Source organism: Schistocerca nitens, chromosome 5 (genome assembly GCF_023898315.1).
Source record: "Schistocerca nitens isolate TAMUIC-IGC-003100 chromosome 5, iqSchNite1.1, whole genome shotgun sequence".
Classification (NCBI taxonomy): domain Eukaryota; kingdom Metazoa; phylum Arthropoda; class Insecta; order Orthoptera; family Acrididae; genus Schistocerca; species Schistocerca nitens.
The window spans coordinates 207,432,602-207,455,724 of record NC_064618.1 but is presented as its reverse complement, the minus strand read 5'-3'; the positions used below and the strand labels follow the sequence as shown (position 1 = coordinate 207,455,724).

General features: G+C 44.5%; 1 protein-coding gene across 4 annotated transcripts in view; it reads left to right on the top strand.

Annotated features, from left to right (window-relative positions):
• Positions 1-23,123, top strand: part of LOC126259934 (gamma-aminobutyric acid receptor subunit beta) — a 630,317-nt gene that overhangs the window by 541,073 nt on the left and 66,121 nt on the right. The window lies entirely within an intron of this gene.

The following is a 23,123-nucleotide window of genomic DNA, read 5'->3' as shown; positions in this document are numbered from 1 at the left end:
CGTTTATTGAAATCTGCTGAGGTGACTTGTATATGTTTTTTACACTTGAAGTAGAGTATCACGTAAATTAAAGTGTTAAACTCAGACTCATATTACATTTTGGAAAGTATCTGTGATAATTCGGTTACAGAAGTAAGTATAACTGTTTCCCGTTCCTACTCATAGGTTACCTAAGGATGAAAACCGAAGGCAGCTTTGGATACCGGCCCTGAAACGGAAAAATTTTAAGCCACCTGCACATACCCGCCTTTTTGTATATACAAGTGAGATTATAATAAGGTAAGAGCACCTATAGTCGACACACGAAGATAATTTGCCGGCCGGTGTGACCGTGCGGTTAAAGGCGCTTCAGTCTGGAACCGCGTGACCGCTACGGTCGCAGGTTCGAATCCCGCCTCGGGCATGTATGTGTGTGATGTCCTCAGGTTAGTTAGGTTTAATTAGTTCTAAGTTCTAGGCGACTGATGACCTCAGAAGTTGAGTCGCATAGTGCTCAGAGCCATTTGAACCATTTGAAGATAATTTTTTTCTACCTTCTAATACTATTAAATAAATGTAGGCTCCAAAATTATTTTCTGAAACTTCAAAGTCTCACCTTTCATCTAAAATATCATTTTTTTTAAAACTGATAGTTTAAAGTTGTAAAAATAGTAGGAACTGAACCTTTGAAGTGCACCTAAAACTGATACTCTAAAATGGACCTGCTCCTGAAGTCGACAATTTTGGCACCTATAGTTGACATAATTCCCATATCCCATTTTCTTCTATAAGTGACTAGAGCTCAAAACGCGGCGAATCCAATGTTTAAAGTTTTGACACGAGCCCACTCTTCCTGTTTAAAAGAATTTTAACGACATTTTACTTTAATTGATAGTTTATAGTAATTTCGTCCCGCTGCCCACCAGAGGGGCGTTCGATGTATTTGTTAGATTTTATAAATGGTACTGTGAACAAATCCAGGTCAATCGTAGTTCTGACATAATTTTTCGCAAATAAAAAAGTAATCTTTGTTGGAAGCGTTTGGCAGCCAACTGAGAAATGTGGGTAAAATACGATACAAACATAGGATTGCAGACCGCTGATTTGAAATCCCGCCACGTTTTGCCAACAGTCACGTGGTTTATGTTGGAGCCACACCAGCCCTATAGCTCCTGCACAGCAAGGCCAGTCTACTAGTATCTATGGTCGAAGGTTTGAGGCTAACATTGCTGTTATACTGCCGTACTACTTTAACTGGAACATTTAAATAAATAATGGATAAAAAGTGGCTCCTGCGAGAGGCGTTCAACAAGTAATGCAGCACATTTTTTTTCCTCGATCCATTTCGGCTGAAAAAATGAGAAATTTGTTGTGAGACATCGTGGAATATTCCCCCTTCAGCCCCTTTAGTTTCACGAAGTTCCGATAGGTGGCGGCACTTCAAAATGGCATCTGTAACGGAGCTGCGTCACTGACTTTCTTTTGGCGGAAAACCAAGCATCGCAGATATTTATATGCGCTTGCAGAACGTCTACAGAAGCCTGGCAGTGAACAAAAGCACGTTGAGTCGTTGGGCAAGGGGTCTGTCCCGTACCAAGGTCCACCCTAAAGTACGCATCTCGCACCTTTCGGCTTCCATCTGTGCGGCCCAATGAAGCATGCTCTCTGCGCGCAGTGCGTGGATAATAGGGAGGTTATTGATGCGGCATTGCAGCAAGATGTTAGTTACTACGTCGACCAGTATAGTGATTCTTTGCGGATATACAGGGCCTCTCAGCAAGGTGGTGTAAGACCGTCGCACTGAACGGAGATTACGTTGAAAAATATCGTTTTGTAGCCAAAATCCTGAAACAATGTACTTTGAAAAAAAAAAGTTGCATTTCTTACTAAACACCCCTCTTACTTTACAAGATGTGGCCGTCTGCGATGTCTCGTGTTGTGTTGGCAGAAGAGCCAACATCGTGTTACTAGAGGAGGCCGAAATGCACGCGTTTTCTCACGCAGGCTGGCGTGAGGAGGGAAGAACTACACTGACGTGAGGTCTGGAACATGACAAGGAATTAGAATTCAGAAAGCGGACGTAATTAGTTTGATACTTAACTTTAATCGATTAATGATGAACGTCGCTCTTGACGGTACATGAGTCACAATATTATCTGTTCAGAAGACATAGTAACTGAATATGGCGCCTTGCTAGGTCGTAGCAAATGACGTAGCTGAAGGCTATGCTAAACTGTCATCTCTGCAATTGAGAGCGTCTGTTGACAGTGAACCATTGCTAGCAAAGTCGGATGTCCAATTGGGGCGAGTGCTAGGGAGTCTCTGTAGACTAGACCTGCCGTGTAGCGGCGCTCGGTCTGCAATCACTGATAGTGGCGACACGCAGGTCCGACGTATACTAACGGACCGCGGCCGATTTAAAGGCTATCACCTAGCTAGTGTGGTGTCTGGCGGTGACACCACATCTCGTAAGACAGGTCAGCCTTAGATTTTGTACACAGGCCGACGTTTTGATACGTTCGGAAAACGCCACCCGCAGCAAGTACAGAATTTATACAAGAAAGTTTTCTTCTATTTTTGTTTAGTTAAGGACTATATTATATGAATGCATGGTGTCTGTTCTTTCGGACCACGCATTCGTATAACTGATTCACCTAGATGGGCAGTGAACCACCTTCTTCAGTGCGGATGCAAAACTACGTCCGACCTTCCTGCAGAAATCTCAAGAGTAGCGACCATGGAGGTAAGGGACAGGGACTGCGGATATCTGTTGCTCTGTGGAAATGTGGGTCGGTTGTGAGGGGTGTCCAGATAGTCCGCGTAGGTGCGCTAATACTGTGGCGCAGTGGCTAGCGGTCTTGCCTAGTGAGTGGGAGATTCCGGCTTCGAATCCTGGTCCTGTACACATTTTCACTCGGCGCCGCTGATTCCGCGTAATCTCCCGATGCAGCTGACGTCGGCTATCATTTCCGTTTCCTTTCTCACCCCTACACCCTCAATTTACTAATTAATAATTATGAGTGGCAGTCAAATGAAAAACCAGACGGATGGATAAAAGTAAGTATCAGTTTATTACTTCAAAAGTAATCACCATAACTGTTAATACATTTATCCCGCTGTGAGACAAGACAATCAATGCCTTCGTGGAAAAATGTTTGCGGTTGCCTGGGTTGTGTCCAGGCGCGCACCTCTTCGTCCACCCACACGTTGCCGAGACTCTTTGGACTGCACTGCTGACGTTTCGCTGGGAAACACTTACATATCCTCCATACAGTCCCGATCTCTCACAATGCGATGTCCGTATTTTTGCATCCCTGAAGAAACACATTCGTGGCCATTAATTTGCTTCAGACGGAGAGGTACAAGCCTCTGCACATTTTCCGTAGGCAACAGCAAAAATTTTTGCACGAAGACAATGACCGTCTTGTCTCACAGTGGGATAAATGTGTTAACTGTGGTGTCACAGCCAGACACCACACGTCCTAGGTGGTAGCTTAAATCGGCCGCGGTCCATTAGTACATGTCGGACCCGCGTGTCGCCACTGTGTGATCGCAGACCTAGCGCCACCACAAGGCAGGTCTCGAGAGACTGACTCGAACTCAGCCAGTTGTACGGACGACAGAGCTAGCGACTAGACGTACGAAGCCTTTCTCTCTCATTAGCCGAGAGACAGAATAGCCTTGCAGTGATTGTAATTAAAGTCTCCTTTGTGCGATGTACCACAATGAGTTATTAAAGATAAGTATTATACCAGCTACGTACTTTTCTTCATAGCATTAATTACGTATCCTGTTCCAGTACTTCACGCCCGTCTGCGTTAGTCTCGCGTGCCTGTTAAGCCACCTCTATTTACAAGGTGTTGGCCCAGCTGCCGACACATCATTAACAGTTATGACGATTACTTTCGAAACAATAAACAGTTTACTTACTTTGTTCCATCTCTTCTCGTATTCGTTTGACTGCCTCTTATGAATTAACGGTCTTGTTATTTGTGGGACTGACCTCTGGAAACCGCCTGTGGCTGGAACAGCCGCACGTAGATGTCGAAGAGGTACACCAAATCTCACGTATAAAAAAAATTATATCACCTGAAGTGAACTTCATTGGTTAGTTTCCCTGGAGGAAATATGGGGTTTCCAGTGTCACTACCATCTTCTGCTTGGTTCGCGACTGGGAATTTTCGTTCATTTTTCGACCAACGTGCTCGGTTTAGACGGGACAGCTCCATGAAATCTTTAGAATGGGATCATTTTACACATGAATTACTTTGTTTTACGTTCTTCGGACGTGTTGTTTGTAAGCTACAGGGAAAAAGCGATAGCTCTGTAAATTTGCATGATACATACTGTTCTATTACTATGTTATTCTGAAATATCAGTTACATCAACATCACTTGGAAATATTTTTATTGATTACCCAAATGGTTCAAATGGCTCTGAGCACTATGGGACTTAACATCTATGGTCATCAGTCCCCTAGAACTTAGAACTACTTAAACCTAACTAACCTAAGGACATCACACACAACACCCAGCCATCACGAGGCAGAGAAAATCCCTGACCCCGCCGGGAATCGAACCCGGGAACCCGGGCGTGGGAAGCGAGAACGCTACCGCACGACCACGAGATGCGGGCATTGATTACCCATTCCGACATATCTGTGCTGTCATCATCGAATCTTGTAACACACTAACAAAAGATCATGATACAAGATCCGATGATGACAGCACAGACCTATCGAAACCAGCAATCAATAAAAAGATTTACAAGCGACCTTGGCGTATCTGATATTTCAGAATAATATAACAAGTCAGATCGCCCACAGTGTTGACAGAATGTCAAACATATATACACACACCAAAAAAAAGTTTAGGATCACCGCGGTTCCAAGAGTTCCGGAAATTGTACAGAAAATTGAAATAGAGATCAACATAAACATCATTTCTGCCCTTTTTGTTGCTCATGCAAACCACACATTGCATGTTTTACCACCATACATCGAAATCTTCAGGGGTGGTGGTCCAGTAGCACGTCCTCTTGCATTGATGCATGCCTGTATTCAAATCAAATGGTTCAAATGCCTCTGAGCACTATGGGACTTAACAGCTGAGGTCATCAGTCCTCTAGAACGTAGAACTACTTAAACCTCACTAACCTAAAAGGACATCACACACATCCATGCCCCAGGCAGGATTCGAACCTGCGACCGTAGCGGCTTCGCGGTCCAGACTGAAGCGCCTAGAACCGCTCGGCCACAACGGCCGGCTGCCTGTATTCGTTGTGGCATACTATCCACAAGTTCATCAAGACACTGTTGGTCCAAATTGTCCCACTCCTCAACAGTGATTCGGCGTAGATCCCTCAGAGTGGTTGGTGGGTCACGTCGTCCACAAGCAGCCCTTTTCAATCAATCCCAGGCATGTTCGATAGGGTTCATGTCTGGAGAACATGCTGGCCACTCTAGTCGAGTGATGTCGTTATCCTGAAGGAAGTCATTCACAAGATGTGCACGACGGGGGCGCGAATTGTCGTCCATGAAGATGAATGCCTCCCCAATATGCTACCGATAAAGTTGCACTATCGGACGTAGGATGGCTTTCACGTATCGTACAGGCGTTACGGCGCCTTGCATGACCACCAGCGGCGTATGACGACCCCACATAATGCCACCCTAAAACAGCAAGGAACCTCCATCTTGCTGGACTCGCTGGACAGTGTGTCTAAGGCGTTCAGCCTGATCGGGTTGCCTCCGAACACGTCTCCGACGATTTTCTGGTTGAAGGCATATGCAACACTCATCGGTGAAGAGAACGTGATGCCAATCCTGAGAGGTCCATTCGGCATGTTGTTGGGCCCATCTGTACCGCGCTGTGTGGTGTCGTGGTTACAAAGATGGCCGTGGCCATGGACGTCGGGAGTGACGTTGCGCATTGCGCATCATGCAGCCCACTACGCACAGTTTGAGTCGTAACACGACGTTGTGTGACATTATTCAGTATGGTGGCGTTGCTGTCAGGATTCCTCCGAGCCATAATCCTTAGGTAGCGGTCATCCACTACAGTAGTAACCCTTGGGCGGCCTGAGCGAGCCATGTCATCGACAGTTCCTCTCTCTGTGTATCTCTTCGATGTCCGAACAATATCGCTTTTGTTCACTCCGAGACGCCTGGACACTACCCTTTTTGAGAGCCCTTGCTGGCACAAAGTAACAATACGGACGCGATCGAACCGCGGTACTGACCGTCTAGGCATGGTTGAACTACAGACAACACGAGCCGTGTACCTCCTTCCTGAATGAGTAACTGGAACTGATAATCTGTCGGACCCCCTCCGTCTAGTAGGCGCTGCTCATGCATGGTTGTTTACATCTTTGAGCGGGTTTAGTGACATCTCTGAACAGTCAAAGGGACTGTGTCTGTGATACAATATCCACAGTCAACATCTATTTTCAGGAGTTCTGGGAACCGGGGTGAACCAAAACTTTTTTTGATGTATGTAACATGTGTTTCGTAAGTCGTTTGATTTTCGAAACACATCGAAAAATCTGGTTTTTCTCCACTTTTCTATTTTCACTACCCCCTGCCGATGGACATTCCTAATACATGTATCTTCTTCCTCGTAGTATCAGCATGAGGCGTTTACCTTAAAGAAAAGCTCTTATTAGTGTTATCATGACAGAGTGCAATTTTTGTCAGTAACAAGGTGCGGCTTAACGTCCCGAAGACATCCAGGCACTATCGTATGTAAAAATATTACACGATTTTTTTTTTCAAAATTCAATCACACAGCTGTTACGATTCACAGGCAGTGAGTAAAGATATGTACACACGCTGAAACAACGAGCTCTAACTTGGCCGAAAGTAGGCAAGTAGGTTGTAGCTGATAAGACAGATCTATCCAGTGTTGGCGCCCGGCCGCGGGCTTAAGTTCGGCAAAAATGTGTGCCAGTTCTCAGTTCGTCGTAAGCACCACGTGCCGTGATAAATTCTGCCAGCAGCCAAGTCCGCTGTTAAAGGTGCGTTTAAAGCTGCGGAACATTACTGGTGCATTAGTTGTTTGCGCCCGTTGCACAAAGAGGCAAGGCAGTGCGTGCAACAGTGCAGGAGGCACGCATGCCCCTCACTTGGGCGCACGACCACTGTCTGCAGCCGGCGGGCTCTTCCCATCCCAGTCGGGGATACTGTTCGGTTGGTACTCTCTTTCACTACGTCTCACCGTCAAAAGATTCACTTTCTCGCACGCCTTCAAATTTTCCTTTACTTAAGCATTTTGGCCGAAAGTTGTAACGAGAAACACATGGATCTGAAGGGCGTAAAAGTGCATTTCCTTGTTTGTGGTGGGTTACTTCGACGGATTATAAAAACAAAGTAAAACGAAATGACCGTCAACAGTTTAACTCTTAAATACCTGCAATCTAGAAACAAAATGGTAAAATCGAACAAAATAGGAAACCTTCTTTCTTTCTACCGACGAATACTTGCTGAAGAAGGGTACTGATTCTGGGAACATGGTGTGCAAAAGCCGTCCCGGGTCCTTTACGGATCGCTGTGTTCCACAAATACTTCGCGTCGATGAGAGAAAATAATAGAACAGAAATCATGACTATAATTCAAATAGTAGCTTTTCTGTTGGAAAATTTGGAAATTTATGGTAAGATCTTGTGGGACCAAACAGCTGAGTTTATCGGTCCCTAAGCTTACACACTACTTAATCTAACTTAAACTAACTTACGCTAAGGAGAACGCATATACCCATGCCCGAGGGAGGACTCCAACCTCCGACTGGGGAAGCCTCGAGAACCGTGACAGGACGCCCGAGACCGCGCGGCTACTCAGCGCGGCTTTTTTTCTGTTGAATGGGTACTGCAGAATCATATATTTGCCGTCTAAACCCCTCAAACAGCGTGGGAAATTCTGCCTCAGTTCAAGATACAGCGCTACATCCGAATACTCTTCTCCAGAATTTAGAAGGTGAAGGTAAACAAAAAAAAACTCAAACTCAAACTGAACGTCTCTGACAAAATAAAACCCACTCCTCATTCTCCATCCACCCCATCCGCCCATCCACCCACCCACCCATCCACCCACCACTCCCCCCCCCCTCCCCCCCACACACACAATCACACACACACACTCCCCACACACACAAACGTTGACTGGATCTCACTGACGTATATGTAAAGGGAAATGTATTATCCCTGCAATGCTTCCATTTCCTATGCCTCCGCAGTGTTGCATACTTATAAATATACACCCACTCACATATTCATGAACAACTGAAAGTAAACTTTAAGCATTTTCCGGAGAAATAGGAGTTAAATTGTCGTCAACTTAGCTTAATGTTGTTTTCCAGGGATTCCACCAGATCCTGGAAAGCTTCTGGGATGATGTTACATTTCTGTGTGGTAGATACCTTGACCTGAAACTTCAAACGGATAATTGTCTCCTTTGTGGTTTCCTTCGCCATCCATTAACTGTCACTAAAGATTTCATCGATAAAATTTCTTCGAATCTTTGTGAGAAAGCAAACCCTTGGGTTGCCCACATTATCTTCATTAGCTAACAAATAGCTCTCCTCATGCGGAATACGAATGATCCGCTAAGGTCCGGCGTAAACATGTTGACATTTCTTTTTTACCCTCTTAATTGTACCTTTCGAAGTATTATGTACCTTTCGAAGTATTTTCGAAGTGTGCCCTTTTTCGGGTTGTAAAATTTTGGACTGTAAATATCGTTTCTAAATTTATTTTGCTTACTCTTCGACCAGCATTTCGCAATAAATAGTTTTTCAAACTCACAGCATGACGTACAAGTCTCGGCAACCTCAGGTGCCCATAGCGAGACTTCACCACTGGTTTTCGACACTATAAACTGAATTTTGTCCTTCCCAGTCCAGGATTTAGCAAACACGTTTCGAAAACTTTTTATGAACACTATAGGGTGAACAGAATTTTTCTCTGTGAAAACGTATGGAATTGCCTGGTTTTAAACGTACCATTTTCGACCTTTGCCGACGAAGTTGCTCTTCGACGGTCGAAATGTCGATTCCCGTAATCTGAACCTTCACTGCTGCTAACAGATTTGTCCCAGCAGTCGTTCCCCCTCCTTTTCTTTACCTCTAGATTGATCGGTGAACGTTGATCGAACAATTGACTCGCCTACCATACGCGATAATCCATTGCTGACTTGACTCTGCCAAAGATTACCTTTTCTTTAATATTCTGAAACTCGATTTTAAATTGTTCTATGATTTCGGCGCTACCGAGTATCGATGATTCCTGCTTGATAGATTTAACTGACTCTACAGCTCTGTGTACTTGAGATCGTACCTCGTCTGATTTTTCCTCTATCCACTAGAATAGTTCTCTCTCAATCCTTCTCGTTTGACCCATTAAATAATCGTCAATATACTCTCGACTGTTAACTGTAGGTCATTTACTTTGATCAAAAGATCATATGTTCTGTGTTTCTCTTTCACATCCTTCTCTAACGTATTTACCGATTCCTGTAAGGTATCATGTTTACATGCTGACTTTAAGTCCAGTTGCAGTTTCTCGAGTTCGTTAGACAACCTATAGGGTCTTTCCTTATTTTGAGCCTCTAACGATCTAATCGCGCCTGTTTGATTTCCTCTTTAAATTATCGATCCTTTCGATCCCGTTCTTGATTAGCCTGTAATATTCCCTCTTTAAATCCTCAATCTTTCTGATCCCATTCTTCCCTGTGTTTTCGTTCTTGTGCCTCCCGTTGCCGATTAGCTTTGAATATCTCCTCCTTAAACTCTCGATCCTTCTCCTTGAATTTAATTAAAAAGTCAAACAAAACAACCACCCTAACTTCATTTGGAGGTTTACCCATTGTGCTAGGCCGTACAGTGGAATCACTATTGGGTATCTACATTCCAACGTTGTTACTTTCAATCGTTTCAGTCGCAAACAACGAGTTTATTCCGATCGCATTCGATGATTCTAATTCTCCTGCCCTATTCAACTGTTCAGGAAAACGTTTTCTATCCTATTATTATACAACTCTGTTCCCTCCTACTTAGCCATATCTTCGTTAACATCCAATGCTTTAGATCTGAACCTATTGGACGTCTTTGACAGGGTCAGATACTACAGATTACCACCAATCAACAGTAACACAGCTACAGATACAAAACACACAGATAATGTGTAGAGCCGGCCGGAGAGGCCGTGCGGTTCTAGGCGCTACAGTCTGGAACCGCGAGACCGCTACGGTCGCAGGTTCGAATCCTGCCTCGGGCATGGATGTATGTGATGTCCTTAGATTAGTTAGGTTTAAGTAGTTCTAAGTTCTAGGGGACTGATGACCTCAGAAGTTGAGCCCCATAGTGCTCAGAGCCATACTGTGTAGGCTACAATATCAATTCGACAACGCGACAAACTTGCCGTAGTCATCCACCAGCTGTTCCATTACATTTAATTGAAGCACAATGAGCTATGACTCAAACATTAAATATCGATTATTACGGCAAGCACGTCGTGTCAATTATTTCAATACGTACTTGTGTTTTTTGTTTAATAACACCAGTATGTGTGTCTCCCTCAAGCAGGACGTCTATCGCTTTCAGTTCGTTGTAGTACTTCCCTCCTGTCACTCCGGGCGTAGTTTCTTGAAGGCAGCGAACATGTAACACGAGCTAGTTTTCATGAATGGTTATTTCGTTCGTATACAGTCACTAAATAGTTCACAAAATCACTTGTATAAACTGTATATTTTTGATTTGTTACCTTCGAGCCCCACGTCGGGCGCCATTTGTGACGCCTCCTATTGTTGCCTACTGGCGCTTCCACGATCAGCGAAGGTGTAATATTCTTTTCCTATGCCCAGCCAGTATTCTTCACCTCGTCGAGATACGTGAAAGCGATGCGACGTAACACTATCTGTCATTGCAGTCAATATTTTTTGATCAACAAGTTTAAATTCAATTACCATCAGCTAGAGAGGTCGTTTAGCGGTTATCGCCAAACATGCTCATTAACTGTTAGTAGGCGACCGCTTCACGCAGGTTTGTAGGTAGTGGGTAAAGCTAAGAGCTGTTCCACTGAGGGACAGAGATGGCTGCCGCCCCCACCCCCAGAAACATTTTCGCAAACCGAATTCGCACCCTGCCAGACCACATACACAGACGTGTCAGTTCAGTACGAGTTTGAAAAAAGGACATGTAACAGATACTGACCAGGAGCAAGTGTACTTAGAACTATTTGCCGTGATGTCCCAAGACTATTTCGTCCTTCACAGCGAAAGTAACATAATTTGCCCCACCTCATGCAGAAGACTTCGGTTTACTTATAGGTGTCAAGCACGCCTCACACCCTGTAGACAGCCCATCCAGCATTCTGTCTTCGAAATTCCACTGGCAGGGCCACAATACTTTTTTTTATTTTACATGTCTAGTTTCCAAAGACTAAATTGTGGAGCAAATCTCCATAGTCATAGAACGTGTTAATACGTGAAAGTACAACAGAAGAGTAATAACAGATAAAACAAAATGTTTGTGAATCCTAAAAAAATGACAGGCTATAAGTTTATTTAAAAGCAATCAACAATATAACAAAGGAATCAGCCAAATTTTTCAAGGAACGAGAAGGAATTGCAGGATTGTATTCAGTTTTTATTTGAAAGCGCTTGGATTACTGCTAAGATTTTTTAATTCTTGTGGTAGCTTACTGAAAATGGATGCAGCAGAATATTGCACGCCTTTCTGCACAAGAGTCAAGGAAAGGCGATCCATACGCAAAAAGGATTTCTGCCTAATATTGACTGACTGAAAGCTGCTAATTTTTGGGAATAAGGTGGTATTTTTAACAAGAAAGACATTAAAGAATATGTATATTGAGAGGCCAATGTTTGAATACCCCGAGTAATGAACAGGGGTCGACAACAGGTTCGCGAACTTACACCACTTATTGCCCGAACCGCAGGTTTCCGAGCCAAAAATACTCTTTGATAACAGGAAGAGTTACTCCAAAATATAATACTATACGTCGTAAGCGAATGAAAATAAGCAAAGTAGACTGTTTTTCGTGTCGAACTATCTCTTACTCTTCTAATAGTAAAAATGGCAGCATTAAGTCTTTGAACAAGATTATGAACATGAGCTTTCCACAACAGTTTACTTTCTATCTGAACACCTAGAAATTTGAACTGTTCAGTCTCACCTAGAAATTTGAACTGTTCAGCCTCACTAATCATATGCTGATTCTGTGTAATTTAAACGTCAGCTTTTGTTGAACTGTGTGTTAAAAACCGTAAAAACTAAGTGTTACTGTGGTTGAGTGTTAGTTTATTTTCTACAAGCCATGAACTTATGTCTTGAACTGCACTATCTGAAACGGTGTCAAGGTTGCACACAGCATCCTTTACCACCAAGTTAGTTTCAACAGCAAAAAGAAATATTTTAGAATCTCTTGTAATACTAGTAGGCTTATCATTTATTTAAATAAGGAACAGGAGTGACCCCAGCACTGATCTCTGGGGCACCCCCTGCCCCATTTAACCGTGCCCCACTCGGACCCCTCATCACAGTCAAATCAAATGCTTCAAATGGCTCTGAGCACTATGGGACTTAACTTCTGAGCTGATCAGTCCCCTAGAACTTAGAATTACTTAAACCTAAGTAACCTAAGGACATCACACACACCCATGCCCGAGGCAGGATTCGAACCTGCCACCATGGCGGTCGCGCGGTTCCAGACTGTAGCGCCTAGAACCGCTCGGCCAACCCTGCCGGCATCATCACAGTCATTCTCGATACTGTGGCCAATGACGTTCTGCTGTCACCTTAAAGTAAGAGGGGAACCAATTGTGAGCTGCTCCCCGTATTCCTTAATGGTCCAATTTAAGGAGCAATATTTTGTGATCAACGCAATCAAATGCCTTAGGTAAATCAAGAAAGACACCTAGCGTTCGATACCTTTTGTTTCATCCGTCCAGTACCTCACAGAGAAAAGAGAATATAGCGTTTTCAATTGTTAAACCACTTCTAAAACCAAACTGTAAATTTGATAGCAAATTATGTGAAATAAAATGATGAATTATCCTTACTTATAAAGCCTCTTCAATTATTCTAGCAAACAGTGATGATATAAAATAGATCTAAAATTGTCTACATCATCCCTTTTTCCCTTTTTATGAAGCAGCTTTACTATTGAGTACTTTAATCGTTCAGGAAACTGACAATTCCTAAAGGAAAAATTACAAATATGGCTAAGCATAGGGCTAACACGAGCAGCACAACACTTTAGTATTCTGCTAGGTACTCCATCGAATTCATGAGAGTCTTTAATCTTCAGTGCGTTAATTATTGACTCAGTCTCTTCCTTGCGGTATCACAGAGGAGTATTCTAAGTATCAGTCTCGGAAAGGCATTTTCTAAGAGAGTTGCATGATTCCGTGAAGAAACTCATTTGATTCAGCAGCTATATTCAGAAAGTGATTGTTAGATACTGTGCATGTATCTGACTTACCAGCAGCAGAAATATTTTTACTGTGTACTGACTTTATTTATATCCTCGACCTTGTGCTGCTGACCAGACACTTCCTTCACGACTGACCATATGGTTTTAACTTTATCCTGTGAATTAGCTATTCTATTTGCGTACCATATATTCTTTGCCTTCGTAATAACATTGTAAACACCTTACAATACTGTTTGTAATGGGATACTGTAGCTTGATTGTGACTACTTCTCACGTTTTGATATAATTCCTACATTATTCTACATGATATCATTATCCCACTAGTGAGCCATCCAGGCTGCCCTTTACTGCTAGTATCCTATTTAGAACATTCTAATAGAAAGCAACTCTCAAAGAGCATGAGAAATGCGTTAAGAAAAGCATTGTATTTGTCATCTATGTTATCAGTACTATAAACATCCTGCCACTCTTGTTCCCTAGTGAGGTTTAAAAAACTGTCTATTGGCCTTGGATTAGCTTGATTAGTTTTTCTACATAGTTTGTAATTATATATAACATTTATTTGAGTAAAAAATCTTTTAGTGTTAAAATTTGTGCATCATGGTCTGAAAGGCCATTCACCCTTTTACTAACAAAATGGCAATGTTCGAAGAATGAATAAAAATATTTTCTATGGTTGTTCCGCTGTTCCCCTGCACCTTGGTTGGAAAAAAATACAGTCTGCATCGTATCATATGAACGTAGGAGATCTTCCAACATCCTTTTTCTTGCACGATCAAGTACAAAATTAATACTGAAGTCACCACATATAAATAATTTTGGTACTTCCTATAAAGTGAACCAAAAACCCTCTCTATCTTGCACAGAAATGATCTGAAGTCGGAGTTAGGGGACCTATAAATAACAACACCCATGTAATTGTAGAAATGCAGCGTTTATAACTTGTGCAAGGTGCCGATGGCATTACTGCTTCCGCTGTTTTATGATGAAATCATTAATTATAAAACACTAAAAGGGTCTAACTTTATATACGAACTTGTGTGCACTTGGAAATTTATTTGGATAGTCCCCGTGGAAGCTGTAACTACAATCCTTTCTTGGATATTTGTTTGATATCCCAAATTTAGTTTGCCTTTCACGCTTTTTATGCAAATATTAATAAATACAATATATTGAGCATTAACTCGGTTTACTTGCAGTGTGATTAAAGTATAAAACAAAATAAAATGTTGGCCGCCTAAGGTTTGATTCCAAGCCCCTCCGAAAATCGTCTGATACTCTTCCCACTGCGCCAAATGCTGCCTGGAAACCACACTGACGTAAATAGCTCATGCCTCGCCCGACCCGCGACAAAAATGTAATTTTTTTCTAAACACTTGGCCATCTTCTGCTATTTTCATTTCTGTCCAGTCCCTACACATAAATTTGGACAAAATCAATATGATGAGTAGGCGCCGTCTCCTTGTCAGTAGAGTTGGCTGTGCGGGGAAGAGCCGATTCCTCAGTTATCGTGGAATCGTATGTGCAGTGGATCAAAACACATTTTACTGAGCACCATTCATACAGCGGCTCATGAACGGCATCGTGGCGTTATCAGTGACACAGGGCGGCTGAGCCCATTTCACTACCATGAGGTGACAAAAGTAATGGGATATCGTATCGGACCTCGTTTTGTCCGGTGCACTGCAGCAACTCGACGTGGCATGGACTCAACAAGTCGTTGGAAGTCGCCTGCAGAATACTGAGCCATGCTGCCTCTGTAGCCGTCCATAATTGCGGAAGTGTTGCTGTTGCAGGATTTTGTGAACGAGCTGAGCCCTCATTATGTCCCATAAATGGCCGACAGATTGGGCAGTCTGGGTAGCCGAATCATTCGGGCGAATTGTTCAGAATGTTCTTCAAACCAGTCGCAAACAATTGTGGTCCGGTGACATGACGCATTCCATCGTTGTTTGGGAGCGTGATGTCTAGGAATGACTGCGAACGCTTTACAAGTAGCCAAACATAACCACTTCCAGTCAATGACCGGTTCAGCTGCACCATCCATGCAAACACGCCATTATGGTGCCACCACCATCCTGCGTAGTGCCTTGTTGACAACTTGGGTCCATGGCTTCGTGGAGTCTTCGCCACACTCGAACTCTATCATCAGCTCTTGCCAACTGAAATCGAGACTCATCTGACCGTGGCACGATTTTCTAGTCGTCTAGGATCCAACCGATATGGTCACGAGCTCAGAAGAAGCACTGCAGACGACGTCGTGCTGTTAGCAAAGGAACTCGCGTCGGTCGTCTGCTGCCATAGCCCATTAGTTCCAGATTTCGTCGCATTGTCCTAACGCAGGGCTTAACAACTGGCCGGTTTTGAGCGCGAGTACTCGCGTCTGCTCAGGCACGTGCTCGCGAGCAGCTGCAAGGTCGCGGAGTAGGGAGGGAGGGGAGGGAGGGGAAATGCGCGCGCACGTTTGAATAGGGCCGCAGCGTACCTATTGAATTCGCGCCGACTGTGTAACGTTTAAAGTACTATGATCAGCTCTAACAGTCACTTCGCTGGTTAAGAATCATGTCAAGTCGTCGTTGTGTAACCCCAACCATGCTTTCGCAGTTGAACCCCCACTGGGAGGAATTGTATATGTTTACAGAAAAAGATGGTGTTGCAAAATGTTTAGCATGTCACAAAACGCTGAATTCTTTTAGGAAATTTAATTTGCAGCGACATTATATGTCGAACCACGCAAAAGACTACGGAAGAGGAAAATGTGATGGACCAGATCGTGCACGGTAAGTTATTAAACTTAAAAGGAAGCTATCCGAAGGAGATCTGGACGACGAAGAAAAATCAACTGAGGCAGCTCTCAGAGTGGATTACAAAACTGCTTTGCTTTTAGCAAAATCCCTGCGCCCCTTAACTGATGGCGATTTAATAAAGGAATGTTTGGTAGTTGCAGTGGAACATTTGTGTCCATCTCAAGTTGAACAGTTTCGGATTGTGCCATTATCTAACAAGACCATTATGTGTCGCATACAGGACATGGCAGACGACGTCCAGAGCCAGCTTGCAAATATCTGTAAAGATTTTATGGCGTATTCTCTAGCTCTGGACGAAAGTGTTGATATCACTGGAACAGCGCAGCTTGCCATATTTATTAGAGGTGTTAACAGAGATCTTCAGGTGAGGGAGGAGCTCCTCGATGTAGTAGCCATGAAGAACACTACAACCGGAGGTGATATTTTAAGTAGTGTTGAAGAAAGTGCTGAAAATATAGGATTGTCGTGGAATTCTTAGTTTCAGTATCTACAGATGGTAGAGGCATACACTAAGCTAATAAAATTATGTGGCACGTGTACATTCTCCTTTATTTGTTTCATTTGTCGCAGTAATAATTCGTGAGTGATATCCCTGCAGGTGGCCGCGGATTTACATCGACTGGCGGCAGCTGTTGTGTACCCCACGTGACTCTCCCCACTCTCTGCTCTGGTCCCTTAGTGGGGGTAGCGTGCTCGCGCTGCTCAGTGCTCGCGCCTTGCTGTTCACAGCTTGCTCCGCGAGCACGTATGTTGTGAAGCCCTGTCCTAACGGTTAGATTCGTGTTTCGTCCCACAATCATGTCTGCGTTTATTTAATGCAATGCTGCTTGTCTGTTAGCACTGGCAGCCTTAAGAAAAGCCGCGGTTCTCGGTCGTTTAGTGAAGGCCGTCGGCCATTGCGTTGTCCGGGGTGAGAGATAATGCCTGTAATTTGGTACTCTCGGCACCCTTGACACTGTTGATCTCAAAATACTGAATTCCCTAACGATTTCCGAAATGAAATGTCCCACGCGTCTAGCTCCAACTACCATTCTGCTTTCGAAGTCTATTAATTCCCGTTGTGCGGTCACAATCATGGCGGAAACCTTCTCACATGAATCACCTGAGTACAAATGACAGATCAGCCAATGCACTGGCCTTTTTGTTGTAATGGCGACCGGAACGGTCGCGGGGTTGTAGTGACGGAAACGCGGCGGGATACGCAGAGCGGCTCGCAAACAGCAACACTGCAGGAGAGGACGGACACGACCAACGGAGGACCTTACGACACAACAAGAACAGACAACAGAGTCACGAACCAAACAAGACAACCACGTCCACTCGTGTAGAAACACGAAAATCAATACGCTGTCTGAGGCGATATGTCCCGAGACGCATGCGAGGTTAGAGGGGCAGGCTGAGCATTTTTTTTTTCTTCTTTACTGAATTTCGTTTCCTCCGAAAGGGGGTGGGCTGGCAGCAGCTTAGTATGCCGCTCTTCAGCCTACAGACTTTGTTTTAAAAAGGTGAAGATAATACATAATAAAAACAGGCGATAAAATCGAAGACTTAAAGGGTAACATGGCGAAAACATCGTGGAACTTAAAACAGAACCAAGGGATGATGGTGCTAATAAAAATACATACGAAGCAGACAGGTAAAATAATAGACAGACAATTAAAAAAACTCGGCGAAAGCCTGGTTTTTGTTCGCAAAGGACATAAAATTCACACCCAGCGACAGCATGGTTTCTGTTCGCAGCACGGGAAAAGATGAAACTACACTGGAACACTGCGCTAAAATATCACATACCACAGCCGAGAGCACATGGGGGAAACTAAACAGATGAGAGGAAGATAAAAAAGGGGGGAAGGTGAGGAAAAGCGAAGGGGGGAGGGGGGAGAGGAGCCAATGGAGGATGAGGACCCATAAGAGGGGTGGGGGTGCTGGGCAGACGCCACAGGGAGTGGGGAAGGCAGAGGACGGGAATACAAAGGGACTCGGGGGGGGGGGGAGAAGGGAGGTAGGGAGAGGTTAGGTGGGGAGAAACACAGGATGGAATGGGGAAGAGGGAGCCCAGGGAAAGGATGGAGGAAAGGAGGGGGGGTGAGGATCAGAGTTGATAGGATGGATAGATGGAGGGAGAGAGGGCATCATCCGAGAGGTGAGTTGATGGAAGCCACCTTGGGAAAGGAGATGAAGGGTGTAGAGATGTAGGGTAGGGGGGACACAACAGTGAAGGCGTGGCAGGGGGCGGGGATGAGAGAGGAGAGGAGCAACCAGGGGGTGAGGGGGATCAAGGCGGCGGGAGGTGTAGAGTATGCAGATATGTTCAAGGAATAGGAGCAGATGGGGGAAAGGAATGAGGTTGTAGAGGATCTGTGTAGGGGACGGGAGGCGTATACGGAAGGCGAGGCGGAGTGCATGATGCTCAGGGATCAGGAGGGACTTAGAGAATTTGGGGGGGGGGGGGCAGATACCCACGTGGGACTGGCATATCAGAGGATAGGATGGATTAAGGATTTGTACGTTTGGAGGATGGTAGAGGGGTGCAACCCGCATGTCCAGCCAAAGAGGAGTTTGAGGAGTCGGAGGCGGTTGTGGGCTTTGGATTGGATGGAGCGGAGATGAGGGATCCAGGTGAAGTGACGGTCAATGGTGAGGCCAAGGTTGGTGAGGGTGGGGGTGAGGCTGACAGGACGGGTGCAGACAGTAAGGGAGAAATCCAGGAGCCAGAAGGAGCGAGTGGTATGACCTTGTGGCGTTGTGCTGTAACCCTGTGCCATTGGCGCAGCGTCAGCTGCTGTTGTGCGAGAGGCTCAAGAGAAAAACATGCCGTGGCGCGTAGGTCATAGCGCGTGATACTACAAGTCTTACATGTGCTGGTAATCGTCTCTGGCGAGGAGCGAATAACTGTTTCAGATGAATTTAATAATTCTTGACTAAGTGTTTAAATGCTTGGAAGTTCTCGATAGCACACAATAAAGTTAAGACCTTTGTTTGGCAACTTTTCAATTACATATTGACATCCCGTGGACCCTGCTCCGAGCAAGCGTTCGTGACTGACAAACCGACTGGTGAGACGTCACAAGGTCGTTGCAGGGCCCGCATATCTCGTTGGCCCCGCTGATGCAGCACGTCCAGCCCAGAACTGGAAGCGCTTGCTGGCTCCAGCAGGCGCTGGCGAGTGTGGCCCGTAGAGCCAGGCGACAGCTGGAGGCGAGGCACGCGGTGACCCGATCGAACCTGGGACGTCGCGTCAGCGAAGATTGCAACGTCAGCGGACAACGGGCGTGATTCTGCAGCACCACGGCACGTGTTCGCAGGCAGGCGGCGGCTCAGCAGTGGGCCCCTCGGGAACATCCAGGAGTCGGCAGATGTTATATTAAGCCTGCAGGAGGACCTAGCAGGATGGCACCGTTCCAGGCCCCGACAGCATACGTTCCAGGCGTGGCCCACAGACCAGAGGCTAGAAGAGGCGGAGACCAGCTATAGGCGAGACGGGATGACCCACATGTGGGTCGAAACTGGCGTGTAGCAGTTACAGTTGTAGCCAGCAGTCGATGAAAGATACATCTACATATACTTATACATTTATACTCCGCAAGCCACTCAACGGTGTGTGGCGGAGGGCACTTTATGTGCCACTGTCATTACCTCCCTTTCCTGTTCCAGTCGCGTATGGTTCGTGGGAAGAACGACTGCCGGAAAGCCTCCGTGCACGCTCGAATCTCTCTAATTTTACACTCGTGACCTTGTCGGGAGGTATAAGTAGGGGGAAGCAATATATTCGATGCCTCATCCAGAAACGCACTTCTCGAAACCTGGACAGCAAGGTACACCGCTATACAGAGCGCCTCTCTTGCAGAGTCTGCCACTTGAGTTTGCTAAACATCTCACGCTTACCAAATAACCCTGTGAGGAAACGCGCCTTTCTTCTTTGGATCTTCTCTATCTCCTCTGTCAAGCCGACCTGGTACGGATCCCACACTGATGAGCAATACTCAAGTATAGGTCGAACGAGTGTTTTGTAAGCCACCTCCTTCGTTGATGGACTACATTTTCTAAGGACTCTCCCAATGAATCTCAACCTGGCACCCGCTTACCAACAATTAATTTTATATGATCATTCCACTTCAAATCGTTCCGTACGCATACTCCCAGATATTTTACAGAAGTAACTGCTACCAGTGTTTGTTCTGCTATCATATAATCATACAATAAAGGATGTTTCTTTCTATGTATTCGCAATACATTACATTTGTCTATGTTAGGGGTCAGTTGCCACTCCCTGCACCAAGTGCCTATCCGCTGCAGGTCTTCCTGCATTTCACTGCAATTTTCTAATGCTGCAACTTCTCTGTATACTACAGCATCATCCGCGAAAAGCCGCATGGAATTTCCGGCACTATCTACTAGGACATTTATATATATTGTGAAAAGCAGTGGTCCCATAACTCTCCCCTGTGGCACGCCAGAGGTTACTTTAAATTCTGTAGACGTCTCTCCATTGAGAACAACATGCTGTGTTCGTTTGCTAAATACTCTTCAATCCAGCCACACAGCTGGACTGATATTCCGTAGGCTCTTAGTTTGTTTATCAGGCCACAGTGCGGAACTGTATCGAACGCCTTCCGGAACTCAAGGAAAATGGCATCTACCTGGGAGCCTGTATCTAATATTTTCTGGGTCTCATGAACAAATAAAGCGAGTTGGGTTTCACACGGTCGCTGTTTCCGGAATCCATGTTGATTCCTACAGAGTAGATTCTGGGTTTCCAGAAATCACACGATACACGAGCAAAAAACATGCTCTAAAATTCTACAACAGACCGATGTCAGAGATATAGGTCTGTAGTTTTGCGCATCTGCTCGACGACGCTTCTTGAAGACTGGAACTACCTGTGCTCTTTTACAATCATTTGGAACCTTCCGTTCCTCTAGAGACTTGCGGTACACGGCTGTTAGAAGGGGGGCAAGTTCTTTCGCGTACTCTGTGTAGAATCGAACAGGTATCCCGTCAGGTCCAGTGGACTTTCCTCTGTTGAGTGATTTCAGTTGCTCTTCTACTCCTTGGACACTTAGTTTGATGTCAGCCATTTTTTCGTTTGTGCGAGGATTTAGAGAGGGAACTGCAGTGCGGTCTTCCTCTGTGAAACAGCTTTGGAAAAAGGTGTTTAGTATTTCAGCTTTACGCGTGTCATCCTCTGTTTCTATGCCATCATCATCCCAGAGTGTCTGGATATGCTGTTTCGAGCCACTTACTGATTTAACGTAAGACCAGAACTTCCAAGGATTTTCTGTCAAATCGGTACATAGATTTTTACTTTCGAATTCACTGAACGCTTCACGCATAGCCCTCCTTACGCTAACTTTGACATCGTTTAGCTTCTGTTTGTCTGAGAGGTTTTGGCTGCGCTTAAACTTGCAGTGAAGCTCTCTTTGCTTTCGCAGTAGTTTCCTAACTTTGTTGTTGAACCACGGTGGGTTTTTCCCATCCCTCACAGTTTTACTCGGCACGTACCTGTCTCAAACGCATTTTACAATTGCCTTGAACTTTTTTCCGTAAACACTCAACAGTGTCAGTGTCGAAACAGAAATTTTCGTTTTGATCTGTTAGGTAGTCTGAAATCTGCCTCCTATTACTCTTGCTAAACAGATAAACCTTCCTCCCTTTTTTTATATTCCTATTTACGTCCATATTTAGGGATGCTGCAACGGCCTTTTGATCACTGATTCCCTGTTCTGCGCTTACAGAGCTAGGCCTGTCAGGCCCGGTCGGCAAGTATTTAGCCTTCCTCGGTTTGCCTTTTTTTTATGAAAAGACGCTACTTCTGGTAATGTGGAGAGGCCCAGGCAGCATGTCATGCTGTCTGCTGCCCGGCTGGTGGCTGGCATCGTATCACCTCGACAGTGGCTCACAAATGTCGACCTTGACATTATTGGCAAATCAGAACACCACTTGGGTGACAATCCGAGGCTTCCTTTACCAGGATAGAGATTAGCTGGCTGTTTTTAAGGAGTTCTTTGCGGAGTAACCGAAATGCCACGTACATAGAAAGCTGTGTTCCATTTGAGTCCGGAGATGTATCAAAGCACTGCAATCAACAGGTATTTGACTGTTGTGCAGTGGCAATTGAAATTAACGATATTAAGCTTTTAATTGTTGTTATTTATAGGTCCCCTAACTTTGACTCCCGAGGATTTCTGCGAAAGCTAGAGAGGGTTCGTAGTACACATTATAGGAAGTACCAAACATTATTTGTATGTGGTGACTTCAATATTAATTTTGTATGTGACTGTGCAAAAAAATGGATCTTGGAAGATCTCCTAGATTCATTTGATCCGATGCAGACTGTATTTTTTCATACCAGGGTGCAGCGGAACAGCAGCACAACCATAGGCAATATTTTTGTTCATTCTTCGTTACTAGATGGGCATTCTGTTAGTAAACTGGTGGATGGCCTTTCAGACCACGATGCACAAATTTTAGCACTAAAATGTTTTTGTACTCAAACAATTGTTTTTCTAATGTAATTACAAGCTGTATAGAAAAGCTAATCCAACGTCAATAGAGAGTTTTCTAAATCTCGTTAAGGAACAAGAATGCCTGGATGTTTCTCTAGAAAAACAAATTTTGTTCACATTCATCAAAGGTTCTCTCTCAGCGTCCGATTTGTAGCAAAGCACACGTAACTCCCCTGAAAGGTCAAAATGAAATTAATAGTATACAAAGTGCTATGTGCTTTAATTACAGTCCGTACGTGGACGCTTTAAGTACAATCCCGTCTCGGAAATTTATTTGCTATTCCAGTTTTTCCTTTGCGAACATTTTATGAAAATATAAAGAAAAACAATTTAGTGACCATCTCGGTTTATTTGTATTGTAAGTAAAGTAAAAAGTGGAAGTAAAGAA